General features: G+C 40.3%; 1 long non-coding RNA gene and 1 pseudogene across 2 annotated transcripts in view; one reads left to right on the forward strand and one right to left on the reverse strand.

Moving 5' to 3' along the window:
- Positions 1 to 13418, reverse strand: part of LOC111092268 — a 65298-nt gene extending 51880 nt beyond the window's left edge. For both annotated transcript variants that reach the window (XR_005355526.1, XR_005355527.1), the window contains exon 1: positions 13223 to 13418. This is a non-coding gene — a long non-coding RNA (uncharacterized LOC111092268). The remainder of the gene's footprint in view (positions 1 to 13222) is intronic.
- A 17-nt stretch (positions 13419 to 13435) lies between these two features.
- On the forward strand, positions 13436 to 14403 carry LOC100687216 (annotated as a pseudogene).
- Positions 14404 to 17633: the final 3230 nt, after the last annotated feature.

Below are 17633 nucleotides of genomic sequence, written 5' to 3' on the forward strand. Positions count from 1 at the left end.
TTGTTTCTGACCTCAGAGCCCACCCTTGTATCCCCAAAAGCCAATTAAAAATAAGCACTGACCATGTCACTGTCCTAGATACATAAAAATAACATTACTGTACATGACCAAAAGTGAACCAGATTCTCTGAATTTTTTTCCAACTTCCAAAAATAGTTAGGACTTTCTGCCAAAGACAGTGGGGCTTGAATTCCCATGAAAAAAAAAAAATCAGCCCATGGCATTTGCTCCAGTGTAGAAATAATTAAATACACACTCAAGAATGGAATTCTCCATGCTCTCTTACCCTACTAGCCTGTTTTCTGAAAACAAAGGGGGAAAAGTGGCAACCAAGATGTAGTGAAAAAAGCACCAGACTTGGAATCAAGAAAACTGGGTTCAAGACTCTAGGAAACATTTGCCATTCTTTTTAGTGAGCCAGGAGCTAGTCTTTCCTTTACAGGCTTAAGGAATCTCTCACCTTACGATATGGAACCTATCTCTTATATAAGTTTCAAAGGCCAGAGATATTTATTATCCCAGCCTCCCTTGCAGCTAGAATTTGGGCACATGATGGCTCCACTGTGATAACTTACTTGATGTGTCAACTTACTGGGCCACAGGCTGCCAGATATTTGGTTAAACAACATTCTGGGTATGTTTGTAATAATATGCCTATGAGGGTGTTTCTGTATGAGATTAATATTCCAATCCACGAAAGAAATAAAGCAGATTGCTCTCCAGTGTAAGTGGGTCTTGTCCAATTCATGGGAGGCCTGAATAAAATAAAAAGGAAGAACAGAAAAAATTTGTGTTTTCTTCCTATCCTTCCTCAAGCTGAGACATCTATCTTCTCACATCCTAGGCTCAGACTGGAACTTAAACCATTGGCTTTCCTGATTCTTAGGACTTTGCGTTGGAATGAACCTATACCATTAGCATTCTTGAGTCTCCAAGCTTGCCAACTACAGAACTTGAGACTTCTCAGCCTCTATAACTATATGACACATTCCTCATAATAAATCTCATTCCTTATTACCTAATTCCTTACAATATATCATATATATCCTACTGGTCCTGTTTCTCTGGAAAATCCAGACTAATACATCCACCAATCAAAAGCACCAACCACAGTTTTTCAACAAGAAGTCAGTGAGGCAAAGAAGGATCCAGAAAGAGGGGTTGGTGAAGAGAAGGGGAGGGAAAACAGACAATTGATTAGATCCTCTTAGTTGAGATTTGACCTGGAATCACAGGAAACAATCCTCAGACTTTACAAGAAACATGTAGGGTGTGGGGCTTTTATTTCTCGGTGTTGAGGCAGTGAACATCACTGATTCACAAGTCAGCCTTTAACTCTTGGCCAGACTGCAAGCTCCATGAAGAAAGAAATCTTCACTGGCCTATTCATCACTGTACTCTTGCACCCACCTCAGGCCTTGGAGCTAGTAGCTACTCAAAACTATTTGTTGAATGAAGTCATTTTCGTAAAGGAACACATTTGATTTGCAAATAGAATCATTTTGCTTTAAGATTTTTTTAATACTGACCAAAATCAAATATTGTCCAGTGTAGGAACTTTGGGGAAACCCCAGCTAAAAGAAGCACAATAATAACCAAAAAGGTTTGAATTTGGACTTAACCAGATTTGACTGTGGTGGGCAGAATTCACAACACTAAACATTTCTCAAACTATGAAGGATCTAGTGACTGGCACTTTGGCTGGGAGGCCATAACCTCCAGCTATACAAATTCTCGTAGCCCATGCCAAGATGAGCTGGGATACAGGGTGATAAGACCTGCCTGGACCACTTTTTGACTAGACAATTGCACCAGGGGCTCAGCTCACCTTCTAGTCTTGTATCTTGATGTTGCTATCAAAGGGCAAAAGGAGGATCAAAGGAGCAAGTAGATTCCCCCTTTATAATCTGCCTTGTAATCTAATCTCTAAATCTAATAATGCCCTTGATGTGTTTATTATATTACAAAACAGCTTTAGTTCAAAAGATAACAGAAGCCTACAGTAAAATATGTATAAAAATGGAAAATGTAGCTTCTTTTGTCAGAACTATACTTCAGGCCACTGTATGGAGGTGGCAGCACACTGGAAGGGCACAAACAGATACTCGACAGCGCTTAATTGGAACAGAAATTTCTCCCGGCTGATGCCAGGCATCCTAACAAGCTGCAGAGGTACAACTTACAAGCAGATATTGTATGTGGGTCACTATCTAACTTTACATGTACTAACTCAAATAATCCTCACAAATCCCAGTGACTATGTTACCATCATTTTATCATTTTACAGAGGAGGCAAAGCAAACACAGAGAAGTGAGTAATTTACACAAGTTCACACAGCTAGGTTGGGAAGAACTGAGATTCAGACCCAAGCATTTGGCTCTGGTCTACGCCCTTAACTACTATACAAGTGAACACTAACTGAAAAACCCAGTACTTCCTGCCATAGATAACATGGCGCTCACTGCCAAAAGATGAGCCAGGGCTAAGAATTAGTGAGTGAGGAAGGGGCTGAGGAACAAAGAAGAAGTTTAAGGCCGTTAAACACACACACAAACACACACACACACACACAGACCAAAGTCACCTTCAGTTTATTTACTGATTATAAAATAATATACTTACAGGAGAAAAATTTGGAAAATATTAAGTATAAAAAAATTAAAGTCTCATCTCCGTTTGAGTCTTTTATATTCATCCACCGATCTTGTTCATCCATCTTACCATGTGGCCTATCAATTATTCAGTATACTTTTGCATTGTGGTGTGTGCCTGGCTCTGTGGAGCAACTGTAAGTCATAAAAACAAACTCAGCTTGGTTTAGAACAAGAAATAAAATTCACTTATGAAATGTCTATTACCTACAATTTTAGGAAGGTTGTTATTAAAAGTGATACAAATGGAACACAAAGGGTTTAAGGCAGCAAAACTAGGCTGCATGATACTATAACAGACATTTGTCAAAACCCAGAATGTACACTACTAGGCATTAATCCTAATGTAAATTATGAACTCTGGGTGATAAGGATGTGTCAATTATAGATTTATCAATTGTAACAACTGTGCCAGTCTGGTGAGGGATACTGATAGTGAGGAAGCCATACATATTTGGGGAGCAGAGGATAATGTGGATATCTCTGTACCTTCTGCTCAATTTTGTTGGAAACCTAAAGTGCTCTAAGACAATAAAATCTCTTTAAAATTCAAAAAAAATTTTAAGTTTGAAAAATTGATACAAAGTTAAAATAACTAATGCATTGTGTTTATTGTGCGCCACACATAGTTCTAAAAAGCTACATGAATTAACTCATTCAAACCTCACTACAACCAAAAAGATGAGACTATCCTTTAAATCCTCTTTTTATAGATGAGAGAGCCAAGGTGCAGAGAAACTATGTAAGTTGACAAAACTCACAGGTATTAAGTGGTAGAGGCTGACTTTGAATCTGAGCAGGGAGCTCCAGAAGCTCCACCCCTGATTTCATGATGACTTGGGACAGCAAAGGATGGTGGGATTGCTTCGTTGAAGGACATGGGTGAAAAGAAGGGGGGAGCTCTAGAGTGGTAGGAGCAGGGTGGAGGAGGATTTGAGGCAGATGAAGGAGGAATCCTCATTTTCTTGTTTCTGGAGTATTTCAGAGCCTCCCAATACCTTGTGGGTTCACTTCCACCAGGGCACAATGCTAGATTTCTGATCACTGGGTGGAAGGTCACACCAAGCAAAATGACAACCATTTCCAGAAAGACAGTCACAGTGGACTTATGCTCACTGTTAGATAAGCACTATGGAAGTACTGTATCTTTAAGCCAGAGTTGAATATCTCTGCCTCAGTCACGTGGTCCTGTGCCTGCCCCTTCCCTCCCCTCATAGCCCTATCTCAAGTCTCTTTCCAGTGCCAGCTTGCCCTCCAGGCCTGCCCCAGAACAATGTTCTGCCAGCATTCCCCACCTTTTCTTCGGGCACTGCTGCTCAGGTTGAGGTTTGGACCTGGAGGTCTACACTGGACAGGGACAGCCTGATCTGAACTTCAGATAATGAGAAAGTTCTGTGTTTGCTCGAGGCATGACAAGTCATTCAACAGAATTTCCTAGTAGTTAGTACTCCACTCCAGCTGTGCCCTCACTGTATCTTTAGGGCTGCTGAGCGCAGCCAATCTTGACAGGCCTGCTTCTTTACTTCATTCTTCTTTAAGGGGCATTACTAAGATTTCTTTCTGACAAAAATTTCTTTCTGATTTTATGATATTTCAACCACTTCACAAGTTTGCTTAAAACTATACCAAACTATATTTGAATACATTTTCAAATGTCATCTGGTAACTTGAGTCCAAAGTTACTGCCATTAATTCCTACCCTCCCAGCAGGTACACACCACCTTTCTTCCATCACAAACTGTAATCTTAAGAAAACAAAACAAAACTGTAATCTAGGCTGGTTGTTACTGCTTTCAATAACAGAATATGCTAGAAGTGACATTGTGCCAGCTCTGGCCCTGGCCTTGAAGGGACTGATAGCTTTCCTTCCTACTCTCGGAGCCCTGAGTGCCATGGAAGAAATCTCGGCCACTTCACTGGGGAGAGGCCATGGGGAAGAGCACAGAGACACTAGACATATGTAAAGAAGCTCTGTTAAATGTCCAGCCCACTGAAGCCTTCAGATGACTCCAGACCCTGCCTCCACCTGACTGCATGCGATCAGAAACTAGAACCGTCAAGTTCAGCTCATTCAACCCACAGAATCATGAATGACAATAAATTTTTTTAAGTCTCTTGGTTTTTGGATCAATCTGTTCCATAGCAACAGATAACTAAATTATGATCATTCATTTTAATCCAGTAATTCTGGCAATCTAGAAAAAAATTCTGAAATATGGACCAAGATTCATTAACAAAGATGTTTAATATATCATTGATGCTTGCTATAAAAAAGTAGAAAAATGTAGTATAATAGTCAAGTAAACTGTATTTATAATTTATTATGTAGCCTAAGAAGAGTTCTTAATATAATAAAATGCTTAAAACATATGTATCAAAAAAAGGAAAGAAGGACAAGAAACTGAGTTCCCCAAATTGTACATACTCTATGATCACAGACATATATAGAGAGATGAGAGAAAGTAAATCGGCCAAAATGTTAGCATTTTTAACTAAGTGGTAGATATAGAATGACTATTATTTTCTTCTTTATACTTTTCTGGATTTTCCAAATTTTCTACAGTGGACATGTATTTTATTTTTCTTATCATAAAAGTAATACATGCCTATTTTAAGGAAAAAAATTTTCAAATACAAAAGGTCATAAAAATAAACTGATAATTAACCAAAGCCCACCTTATAGAAAATAACCACTGTCAATATTCTGGCATTAACATTTAGGATTTACTTTCTTCTATACATTTCCATGCGTAAATGCACATTTTAAAATAGGCAATGATAACATACCACATCTAAAATAGCAGTGTAAAAAGTTTGCCATTAAGCAGTAATTTATATATGTGAAAACTGATATTTAGCAACTTGGAGAAAAAGGCTTCTTGCTGCTCCTTTTTCCTTAAAGTTGCTTTGGAGGATCTTGAACCTGACAATGACCCACAGCAACTGAAGCCTGTTTAGCAAAGAGGTTATAGGCAGAGCTATGCCCAGCCAGCCTGATCTGGCTTAAACCCCACTGAGACAAACAGGATTTAGTCCTTTGACTAATCCACCAACATTAAGAAAAAAAAAACCAATGGGCAGAAAACATTACACATTATATAATATATATCTAATAATGTTCCACAGGGGTGCCTGGGTGGCTCAGTCGGCTAAGCCTCTGACTCAATTTTGGCTCAAGTCCTGACCTCAAGGTCATGAGACCAAGCCTCATACTGGCCTCTAGGCTCAGGGTGGAGTCTGCTTCAGATTCTTTCTCTTCTGCTCTCTCTGCCCCTCTTCTCACTCAAGTATATACTCTCTAAAATAAGTAAATAAATGAGATATTTTTTAAAAAAGAAATGGAAAGAAAGGGTAACATATAGGTTTTTATACATTTTGTTAGGCATTAGATATAATAATAACAAGAGTAAGAGAGGAGGAAGAGACCAGCTATAATTTTTGCAAGCTTTCCATGTCAGGTAGCATACTGAGGGTAGTTAAAATACCAAATGCTCCTTACAAGTATTTTTGCCCCCATTTTACAAAATGGGAAAATTGAGGCTTAAGGAAATTAACTTGCCTGAGAATACACACCTGGTAAATGGATTTGAACTCAGTGTTATTTAATTCCAAACCTCTGAGCTCAACCACAAGGATAATCTTCCCAACAATTCCACCAAGCAGGCATGAGCTGGAGCGTTACTCAAGGTTAACACCTAACAGTCTTTCCACGCTGGAATTTACAAGATCTTTCCTGGAATAGTCACTCTCTGAAAACCTACCTGCTAGTTCCCTGATCAGAAGCTGATTCCACAGCTGCATGGACAAAATCACCTGGACAGGATTTTGTTTTTTATTTTTTTGTTGTTGTTGTGTTTTTTGTTTTTTGAGAAACAGCAGGGAGAAGGGGCTTAGGGAAAAGGAGAGAGAGAAAATCCCAAGCAGGCTCCACACTTAGCCCAAAGCCCAACAGGGAGCTTGATTTCAAGATCCTGAAATCAAGAGTCAGACACTTAACCAACTGAACTATGCAGGTGCCCCTGGACAGGATTTTAAACACAGCGAATCTCCCTACAGAGATTCTAATATAACTGTGTCTGTTGGCCCCAAACTCAACTTAGCCCAACTGAGCCAGCAGAGAGAAGCACTGCACTAAATGGTGCCAGAAGCACCCACGGCTTCAGAATGGATTCTCAAGTGGTTTCCCCATCGCCTCAGCTCCCCAGGATTCCAACTGCATCCAGCAGCACTTACAGCTCTTGTCCTAGGTTTGCTCTTCTCTCTCTCTCTCTCTCTCTCTCTTTCTCTCCCCTTCATTCTCTACTCTGTCACCAATGACCTTAAATCACTTCCCTGGATGATCTACTTCCCTCCTCACCCTTCCAAAGTTTCCTAGAAAGCTTTGGTGAAAGTATGTTCTATTCCTTTGTTCCAGTGAGTCTGGGAAACGACTCTTTCTGTGGTTTCAACAACAACAACAACAAAAAAAGGGGGGATAAAAGAAAATAAACTGAAAAAAAGAAGAAAGAAAGAAAGAAAGAAAGAAAGAAAGAAAGAAAGAAAGAAGAAAGAAAAGAAAAGAAAAGAAAAGAAAAGAAAAGAAAAGAAAAGAAAAGAAAAGAAAAGAAAAGAAAAGAAAAGAAAAGGGATCCCTGGGTGGCGCAGCAGTTTGGCGCCTGCCTTTGGCCCAGGGCGCGGTCCTGGAGATCCGGGATCGAATCCCACGTCGGGCTCCCGGTGCATGGAGCCTGCTTCTCCCTCTGCCTGTGTCTCTGCCTCTCTCTCTCACTGTGTGCCTATCATAAATAAAAATTAAAAAAAAAAAATTAAAAAAAAAAAAAAAAAAGAAAAGAAAAGAAAAGAAAAAAGAAAAGAGGGAAAGGAAAGGAAAGGAAGGAAAGGAAAAGAAAGGAAAGGAAAGGAAACGAAAGGAAAGGAAACGAAAGGAAAGGAAGAAGGATGCTCAAAATCATCATTCCTTGTTCCTGGGAACCTATCCTGTAAGTGATTTTTAAGAATAAAGAAAGGAAAACTTGTCGATCTCTTCTGCTCCAAAATTGCCTGATAGGAATTTTGTTGGTTTCTTATGTGTTTTTCTGAATACAGGATCTTTCAGTATCTTGGGGACCGAGTGACCCTGAGAGATAGCTTCTTTTTTCTAAAAGTTACATTATATAGTCTGTGGAAGACATTTATCATATGGTTCTTACTGCTCAAAGAGTGTTCAGTTCTTGAAAATTTCAGACCTTCTAGCTGCTAAAAGAAAAACCACACTGATTTGTTTAACAGTAAAAACATAATAACATATGGCCCAAAACGGACATAACTAGTTTTTTGCTTAAAATGATATACCACTCATTACTACTGACTATTTAATCTTTTTGTATATGCATGTATGGAACACAATTCTGAAAACACTCCTTTTAACCTATCTAAATCTTTATCTTCCCATTTTATTTAACTCCACCTCAAATCGCTCACAGAGGCATTAGTCAATGTAAAACTTTCACTTCTTTTCATTGACAAATCCATAAAAAAAGACTTCTGAGATGAAGTGACCATTCTCTCCCCCCTCCATCTTTGACAGTTTAACATCTATTGTTGCCAAAAGAAAAAGCCTTAAGTAGCTCAACCTTCACCTCTGCTTCTAGTGAGAATCAGGAATGAGAATGACTTTGTCTGAACAACCTGAAACAGATTTTAACCTCTAAATAAGGCTTTTGCAGTTTTGCATCTGAGGTTTTAAGTAGAATGTAAGAAATGAAACCATGATATTTCTGTAGTCTCCTCTTGAAAGGACTTTGGCTTGATTTATGTGCATCTCATTATTAATTTAGCTTTTGATGGAGAGACGGAAAGAAAAATGCACAAGCACCAAATCTCAAAGAGGCCATACTGAAAGAAAAGGACAAGGTTTACCCTGTTTCTGGAAAGGTGTTCCAAAGAGCACAGAATTAAGAATAAATTGTTTCAGCAACACAAGGCTGCTTCTTGTCCAAATTGATCTTAAAAACAAAACAACACAACAACACAGAAAAACAAAAGTTAAACTATGGCTCAAAAAAATCACAAAATTAAACAAATGCAGCTAAACTGGAATAAGCAGTTACTTAGGGATAACTTACTGCTTTGAAACATAGAATTCTAAAATCCTAATTTACAAATTATATAAATTATTAACTATAAAAAGTCACTCAAAATCATGTTTGTTATAATTATCACCTTTTGGAAAAGACACAATAAAATGAATGAGATGTACTCAGCTTTATAGATGATGTGGAATAAACTGAAATTAGAATTAGTTAACAAGTAAGTGGATGAGGTCTATTTTCTTATCTAAATACATTTGTTTAAAACTTCTCCATGGAGGGGCTCCTGGGTGGCTCAGTCTGTTAAGCATCTGCCTTTGGCTAAGGTCATGATCTCAGGGTCTTGTAATCAAGGGCTCTCTGCTCAGCAATGAGTCGGCTTCTCCCTCTGCCTCTGCCCCCCACCCCTGCTTGTTCTCACACGCACACTCTTTCTCTCTAATAAATAAATAAAATCTTAAAAAAAAAACTTCTCCATGGATACAAATATATCTGTATGTGTGTAAGATATATACATACAACTTTTTCTGGTAATAATTATGAATACTTTTAGTTTTCATCTCACATTTAGTTTAAAGCTGTCCAATTGAGTTTTTAACCATACACTAGTGAGAGTTCTCTTTAATAAAAAAGAAAACCTGGGCAGTGAGGATATAGCCCATTTTAATTTTTTTCTGTTTTCTTGGGTTAAAAGCTGAATACATACTATTTTAAAATTAAATATCATTATCTCTTCTATTATTTAAAAAACTGGGGAAGGGGGCAAGGTCATCACATTAAAGTTAGAGCTGGTTTAAAAAAAACATGATTCAAGACATCCTCTGGGTATCCAAACAGATTTTTTTTCCTGTTCACAAATTTCACTGTCCATTCATATCTGGACTTTAGTTTTATATTATATTCTAGTAAAAAGAAAAAAGTCTGAAAAAAAGTTCCTCAAGACCTACCAAAATAGACGGTTTTTATTTTATTTTGTTTCCAATGCTAACAAGTTATTACATGGTCTTATTTTAAGTAGAGCCATGGGTGTGTTGGGGGAGGGATGTGGGGTAGGGGTTGGCAAGGGATCTACATTTTCATGAACTGTACTCAGATTTCGAGTATAGTATGCTGTTCCTCACAACTATGGGTACTTTTATACTTCCTTTTCCTCACAAAGTATAATTGTTTCATGTTTTCCATTGTCCAGCCCCCAAGAACCTTGACTAAAGAACCAGCAGTCTGTGCCGGGTTTGAATTCATCATTAGCACCCAGGGTAACCTCAGTCCACAGAATGTAAGAAGACAAGTGAGGCAATGTTTGTGGAGTCCAGTGGCTGAACCCGCTCCACAACAGAAGAAATGCCCCGATTGTCCTTCCTAAGCAAAAATTGCCATGATTCCCCATAAACAAGCAGTTGTCCGTTGACTGTTATAAATAGACTTTAATATATAACCAGCTGTCTGAGAAAGAGTTTATAACTGTTGACCAAAGACACAGTAGGGAAGAGAAATGGGAGGTTTCCACATAGCAGGAGAATGGCTTGTCTGCAGTGACTGAGGGTGCACACAGATCCCTCATTTAAAATATGTTAGCATGCCTGATTTCAAGCTAAAATTAGGAGATAGCACAATGGGCTTCATGTGGGAGTCTTTTCAATAGAGGCTGTATTCTTCTCTGATGGGCACCCTTGAATTCAGGATTGTGAAATAAGTAGGAGTTACCAGCAGACATCCTATAAAGTGCCGGTCAAAGGAGATATTTCAGAAGATGCATAGCAAGATGCACCAATTTGGCTGTGATAAGAACTAACTTCTGTTCCTCTCTTCCCCATTTCCTGTACTGCTTTTATCTTTTCCCAAATGACTGTCCTTCTATGCCTTCTTTCCCAACCTCTCCAGATAACAACTCTGTGAGAGTGTTCTGAACAGTTTATTTTAACCAGGCCCAATTCCTGGGGCAAGATACAGTCTCAAAAATCTGATGGGCTATGACAGAGAACAAGGCCCAGAGCAGCCAGCCAGGGCACATGTCTCTCTGTACTGCAGCAGGATCCCACCCACGGCTGCTCTGAGTTCTGATCAGCCAGCTGGAGATAACTGGATGTGGCTGAGGCTGAGGCTGTTGCAAAGCTCAGTAAAACTAAGCAAAGAAAGACTAACATGCCTCAGAGAAGTATGGAAATAGAAGGGTGGAGACAGCAGACAGACACAGGAAAGCAGAATCTAAAAGGAAAAGACTTATCAGAATATTTCTCCCTCCTGTAAAATAAGTAAGGATGAAGAAAGGAAAGGACATTTTAACACAAAATAGTACAATGTGTACATTTTTAAATGTACATTTTTTCCAAATGAATTTCTAGTTTGATCCACACCCTCTAAAAAATTTTAAAGGGATAATAAATGTTTCAAAACCACTTAGATTAAAAAAAAAAAAAAAGACTATCGTAATTGTTTTTGAACTATCCAGAGCTAGCACCATTCTATGATCGCAGCTTACCCTCAAATTTACATAAGTGGGAAAGTTTGGTTTAAACTGGATAATTATTTTTCCTTCTGGTTGAGACACATGTAATTTAACACCAGGTCTTATTTAAGGGTTACAAGTTCTATTTTAAAGATTCTAAAACTTTAAACTGAGTAGGCAAAAGAATATACCAGTAGAGATGTATACCGCGAAGATTTGAAATATTTGGTGTCTCCTACTACAAACTTGTAAATGATTACTCTTTCCTTGGAAATCACCATTCCTCAATTTCCTTTCATAAAGCAGCACTTCCCTCAGAATGTTGTAATAGAGCTAAGCGAGTGGGAGAGTGCCTTGCACATGGCACTCAGCAGCATAATATAGAACAAATTTATACTCTTTAAAACTTGCCACTGTTTTCTTTTTCTTTGCACTTTAAGATTCAGACGCAAGCGCACGTCAGTTTACAGCCTAATGAATTTTCACAAACTGAACATATCCATGGGACCACCACCCAGATTAAGAACATTCCCCATACCTAGAGAGCTCCCTTCATGCTCCCCTGGGGCCACGACTGCCCCCACCTGCCAGCTAACAGTATCCATTATCCTAACAATATCATTTTTGCTTTTTTTAAGATACATATTTTTAATTGTGGTAAAGAGAATAAAATTTGCCATCTTAATCATTTTTTAAGTGTACAATTCTGTGACATTAAGTAAGTTCACATTGTTGTGGACCATTATCAGCTTCCATCTCCAGAACTCATCATCACCCTAAACTGAAACTCTGTACCAATTAAACAATTTCTCCCTACTCCCTGGTCTTCCCAGGCCTTATCAACCATCATTATATTTTCTATGTCTATGAATTTGACTCTTCTAAGGTACCTCATATAAGTGGAATAATATATTATCTACGTTAATGTAGCCTAAGAGATACATATCCAATGTTAAGAGACCACAACTCTGGTACTATGGTTAAAGAAGGTTATTAATGATAATTAAAAACCTACTATAATAAAATTAAGGAGTCATTAGGAAGATCCTTAAATGACAAAGAGAAACTTAACCTTTCTATGAGACCAAAGGCCCACCCCTCAACCAAAGATGGGTGTTGGGCAACATCCTCCAAACCCAGAGATTCCCAGGCTCTCAACTGACACTAATAGTTAATGCCTTAGTGTCCTGCACCCAAGCTAGCCCATGACAGAGTCCTCCAAAGGGGTTGGGCATGCTAGATGGTGAGGAGCCAATAGCCCAAGGTCCAGGTCAGCTTTGGGCCAGCCCAAGGCCTATGCCACAAAGAAGGACAAGAACAGGGGACTGGTTGTATCCCAATCAGAGACCTGTTTGACAACAAGTTTTACCCTCACCCCAAAGGCAAACACACCCATTCCAGCTCCTCCTTCCCAACCTAAGTGACCTTGAAGGTGGCACCAGGCCTGGCTAACACATAATCCAGGGCAGAGCACTAGGTCAGACGCTCAGACAGAACAGGCCCAGCTCCCCGCAGTGAGGGGGGTGATGAGATCAGCACTAGACGGGCCTCCACCGTATCAAACACAAGTGTCCCCTGAGGCGTTACTCCCATAAATTCACCCATTTTTGAGAAACAGAAACCCAATTTCACTCTCCCTCCGAAAAGCTCTGGTCACGATGAAGACTCTCCAGTCCCTCCCTGAAGTCCTGAGACTTGAGCGGCTATGGGGCCACAGGGAGCCTCCAGAGAATGTCAAGGCAGCCACACTTTTCTATCAGGCATGTGTTCAGGTGGTCCACACACGTGTCGGGTTTGTCATCAGGGAGAAGAGTCTGACCTAAGGGACGAGGACAGACCTGGGGGAGCCAGGAGCCGGCAGGAGCGCCCCTCGAAGCAACACAGGACACGAGCGAGGGCAGCACCGCAGCCACAGCCCATACTTACAGCATCGGTAGACTAGGTGGTCATTTACATCCCACTCCCCCCCCCCCGCCCCCACCAGTCCACGAAAGGCTACCGGGAAGCTCTGGAACATTCCTGACCCCTGACAGGGACCAGAGCAGCAGTTACTTACCTGCGGACCTGAGGGAAAATGACCTGCCACGTCATTGGGCAGAAGAGCTCCCATTCACCTGGGAAGGCTGGGGTAATCCAACGGCTCCACCCCGCAAAAACGCCTGACCAAAATCTTCAGCGCCCCTCCCTCCACACCAGTCTCGGGTGGTGCCGCGTCGGACATGGCAGCGCGGCGACGACACTGCGAGCTGCCCCGGAAGGCGGCGTGCGCATGCGCACCTGCTGCCGCGGACAGCCGCGTGCGGGACAGCGGCTGCGCCAGGAGGGCAACGTGGGCGCCCTGCGCCCGGCACGTCCCGCCTTCCTTCTTGGGGGCCGCAGTCTACTTCCTCAAAGGCTTTCCGTTCGGAATATCCTGAGGGCTCCCTGGATGTAAAACCCATTGCACGAGAGGAGGTTGAAACCAAGAAAGCCCTCAGGAGCCAGTGCAGGAGACCAGCGCGCAACATCAGCTGCAGGCCTGCTTACGACCAGGACGGCCCAGATGCAATCCTTCCGTTGCTCCACCTTGGAAGTACCTGCCGCGCTTGCAAGTGCGAGCTCTTGGCCAACCCGCATATCACAGCCCTGCCATATGTCTCTCAGCGGACATTGGAATCCTGCATGGTCCACCTGCGGTACAAATGGATCCCGTGTAAGACAGTCACACGGCTGACATTAGCTCCCGCTAATTTTAAGAAGCAGTAGGCTTCACTAAGTCAGGGAAAGGGGAAGCAAGGCTGGGGTCCCCCATTCACACACCATCTGCGTGCATGGCTTACCTAATGAAGACCAAGAGTTCTGCCTGAAGGATGCCTTTGATTACATCAAGCAGAGGAGGCGTGCGGTCTTCCCCAAATTTGGCTTCATAGGCCAGCAGCTCCTGCGATAGGAGTCTGAGATCCTGCCTTCCACACCCACTCCCCAGGATCCCTCTGCCAAGGAGAGGCAGCCAGCTCTTTATTCATGGCCCATTTGCAGACGCTGAGCCCTGATATGCAGGGTTCCTACTGCACATTCCCTACCTCAGTGATGGTTTAGGTGCCCATCCATTCAGCAGGAGCCTCGTGGCCACAGCCACATCCTACAAAAACTGGGCTAGGGGAATTAGCCCAACCCCAGCAACTGCGATTTTATTTTTTAAACTCAGACATTTCATACCTTTGCAATACAGAAAACCTCACTCTTTTCTATGAGTGATAGTAAGTAGTCACCAGGCCTGCGAATGAACTTCAGACCAACTTTAGGGATAGATTTTTGGGACTAAAGGAAGGTCAAGCTATAATGAGAGCACAGCATGTGCTGACTACTGTACTTCCGGACCAGGTGCCTTCTCAGGACTGCACAGTCCGTACACCTCCTAGTTCACCTTTTCATTTCAAGCTTACGGCAATAGATAACTTCTAGCAAAATGGAAAAAAGCAATTGCTAGATTAAGGAAAAAAAGTGGTCATGAAGCCAATTCATTTTGAAGGAAGCATAATTTCCACCTTACTTTAACTTTGGCAATCTCAGAATCTGTTTCCGTTGCTTCAGGGCACACAAGCTTATCATTATCCAGTCAGGAAACTAACCCAACAGCATTTGTAGGGACAGTCTATATACTGATTTGAAACCTCAGATGTTTTTGAGACTCCTTCATGGGCCCAATGGAGGCAACTGGTTGAAGTAGGGAGACATGGACCTTTCTGAGTGTCCTGTCCCCTATAGATTCTTCCCCGATTTTAAACTTTGTGTGATTCTTATTCATACTTGAGTCTTTCTTATTGCACCTCTCCTCAAACCATCTCTTGTCTCATTTGAAGATTGTTCTTCAGACTTTAATCCAAATCAAGCCTGTGAGGTGGTCGCAGCAGGTAGAAGGAGAACAAAAGTACCTACTAAGTCAGGTGGAATTGAAATATTCGTTTCCCCCAGCTAGTTTCCCCCAGCTAGTTGTCCTTGTATGTGCTTGTCTCATCTCTTACAACAGGCATTTTCTTCTCTGCCCCCAGGGTTGTCTTCAAGCTGTTGATTTCTGGGATTTACAGATGTGGTACTACTATTTTTTTTGTCTGCAGGTTATTTCTTCAAAGGTAAAAGCAGTAATTCCATGAATATCCTTCTACACAGATGTGGGCCTTTGTCTAACCCCTACAGTGTAGGACTGATTATGAATCCTAGAAGAATTGAATTTAGGTAAGAGAATTTTACATTCCCAGGGCGACATCAACACCTACTCCTGCTTATAGAGGTGCAAGAAGTAATAATACAGAGTGCTTCTTAAATTAAACCCCAAAGCACAAGTATATCACAGTAGATAGAAGGTGTTCATTGACAGACTATATCAGTTCAAATGCTGACAGCAAACACAGATGTGGACAGTTTACAAGTTATGAACACTCTAACCCAACTCTCTATCCTCCAGAGCAGTGCTTCTTGGACTTTAGCAAACATTAGAATCACCAAGACGATTTGTTAAAGCACAGATTGCTAAACTCCCTCCTCAGAGTCCCTGATTGAGAGGTCTTGGGTGAGGTTCAAAATTTATCTATCTAACATGTTCCCAGGTGATGCTGGTCCTGTGACTACACTTTGAGATCAACTAACCCACATTACCAAGAACAGGACTAGTAGAAAAGTGTTCACTCAATGTATTAATTCATTGACAATAGGCTATGCCTGGTGTGTTTTGCAGCTCTGGAATTTTTTTTTATTTTATTTATTTATTCATGAGAGAGAGAGAGGCAGAGACATAGACAGAGGGAGAAGCAGGCTCCCTGTGGACCGCAACCTGACCCAAAGGCAGAAACTCAACCACGAAGCTGCCAGGTGCCCCTGCGGCTCTGGAATTCTTAAAAAAAGAAATCCAACAGGTAAAAAGGATAAAATTTACTAAATCTGGAAAATATCAAAGGAAATATCCATGGAAAGAATATAGCATTTGTAATTCATACTCCCAACATTCTTTTGTTCAAGAAGAGGAAAAATTTGGATCTCCAAATATTAAAAAACAGCAAAGACATAAGAAGACAGTTCAATCCTCTTCATGCTTCCCAACACTTACTGCTTATTCTGAATATCATAGAAATAGTCTGTTAATTAAACATTCAAGGTAAGTCAAACTTTATTAACAAACTGACCGGCGGTTCACAATATTTGTTTTTCTTAGAAGATCAAATCACATTGACACACATATACGAAAGAAACTTGAGGTCTATTTATTCTCATTAAAAATTTCAGAGGAAAAAAAAAAAAATTTCAGAGGAAAAAAAATTTCAGAGGTCTATTTATTCTCATTAAAAAATATCCCAAATTATATAAATAAATATATCAAAAGTAATGATAATCAGTACATTCCATCTTTAGAAATGCTTTTACCAGCATTAGCTAATGAACTCACACAGCAAGCTTATGAGGTAGGCATTATTATCCTTGTTTTGCAGTTGGAGAAACTGAGGAAGGAAGCGGTAATGACTGCCCAAGGCAAGCATGAGTCAGTAGCAAATGCAGAGTAGACTCTAAGTTAAGACAAATGCTTTGGATTTTTGTCTCTTAAAAGTCAAGACATACAAAACAAAACCAGAGAATAATTCAATTTAGGGAAATGAGCTTTGATAAAGGGACTGGATTTTTTGTTTTTTGTTTTTTTTGGGGGGGGTTTTATGGGGGTTTTTTTGTTTGTTTTTTACTGAGAACAGAATCTCCAAAGCAAATAATTTGTATGTCCCAAAGTTTCCCACTAATTACCACCATCTCCTCTGTGTTATCTTTCTAGTAAGTGAGAAGTTGATAACTCTTTTGGCTTGAGAAGCTTTGGTTTTTAATGAACAGGACCTTATGGAACCTGAATTAAATGAGTAGTGAGCTTATAGAATTTCTAGCAAACATGGCTTTCCTTTTGGTTACATAAATTAATCTTCACATTATCAGTGAAGGAAGAGGAGGTTGCTCCTGTATAATCCCCAGATCTTCCCTAAATGCCTTCAAAAGCTATATCAAGTGTGAATGTATTAAGTGAAATCCTTCATGAATTTGAAAATTGCTTTAAATAAAGCCCTTCAATAATAATTTTGCAAGAGAGGCTTGTTTTTGTAATTTATAGCTAAGCAGCTGTTGTTTTGGTGGCATCTTCAGTTTCTTTTACACAAATCTGAAAATGAGTCATGTAGTCAGGAAGACCAGATTGTTTTATATAGTAAATGTTTTTGTATACTTGCCTCTTAGGACTTTTAAAATCTCAAGAAAGTAAACACCAAAAAAAGATCATTCATTACCCATCATGCTGGAGAAAATGTTAAGCAATAATATGTGCAGCTCATACTCCAATGGATTTTTGTATTTCATGAGTATTGCCATGCAATAGCTGAGTATGTATGCTGAGCACATAGGCTAGCAAAATACAAAACAACTTCTTTGAGGCCCTTCAAAGACTAGCAAATGCCTCATCA

The sequence above is a fragment of the Canis lupus genome, chromosome 2, assembly GCF_011100685.1.
Source record: "Canis lupus familiaris isolate Mischka breed German Shepherd chromosome 2, alternate assembly UU_Cfam_GSD_1.0, whole genome shotgun sequence".
Classification (NCBI taxonomy): Eukaryota; Metazoa; Chordata; class Mammalia; order Carnivora; family Canidae; genus Canis; species Canis lupus.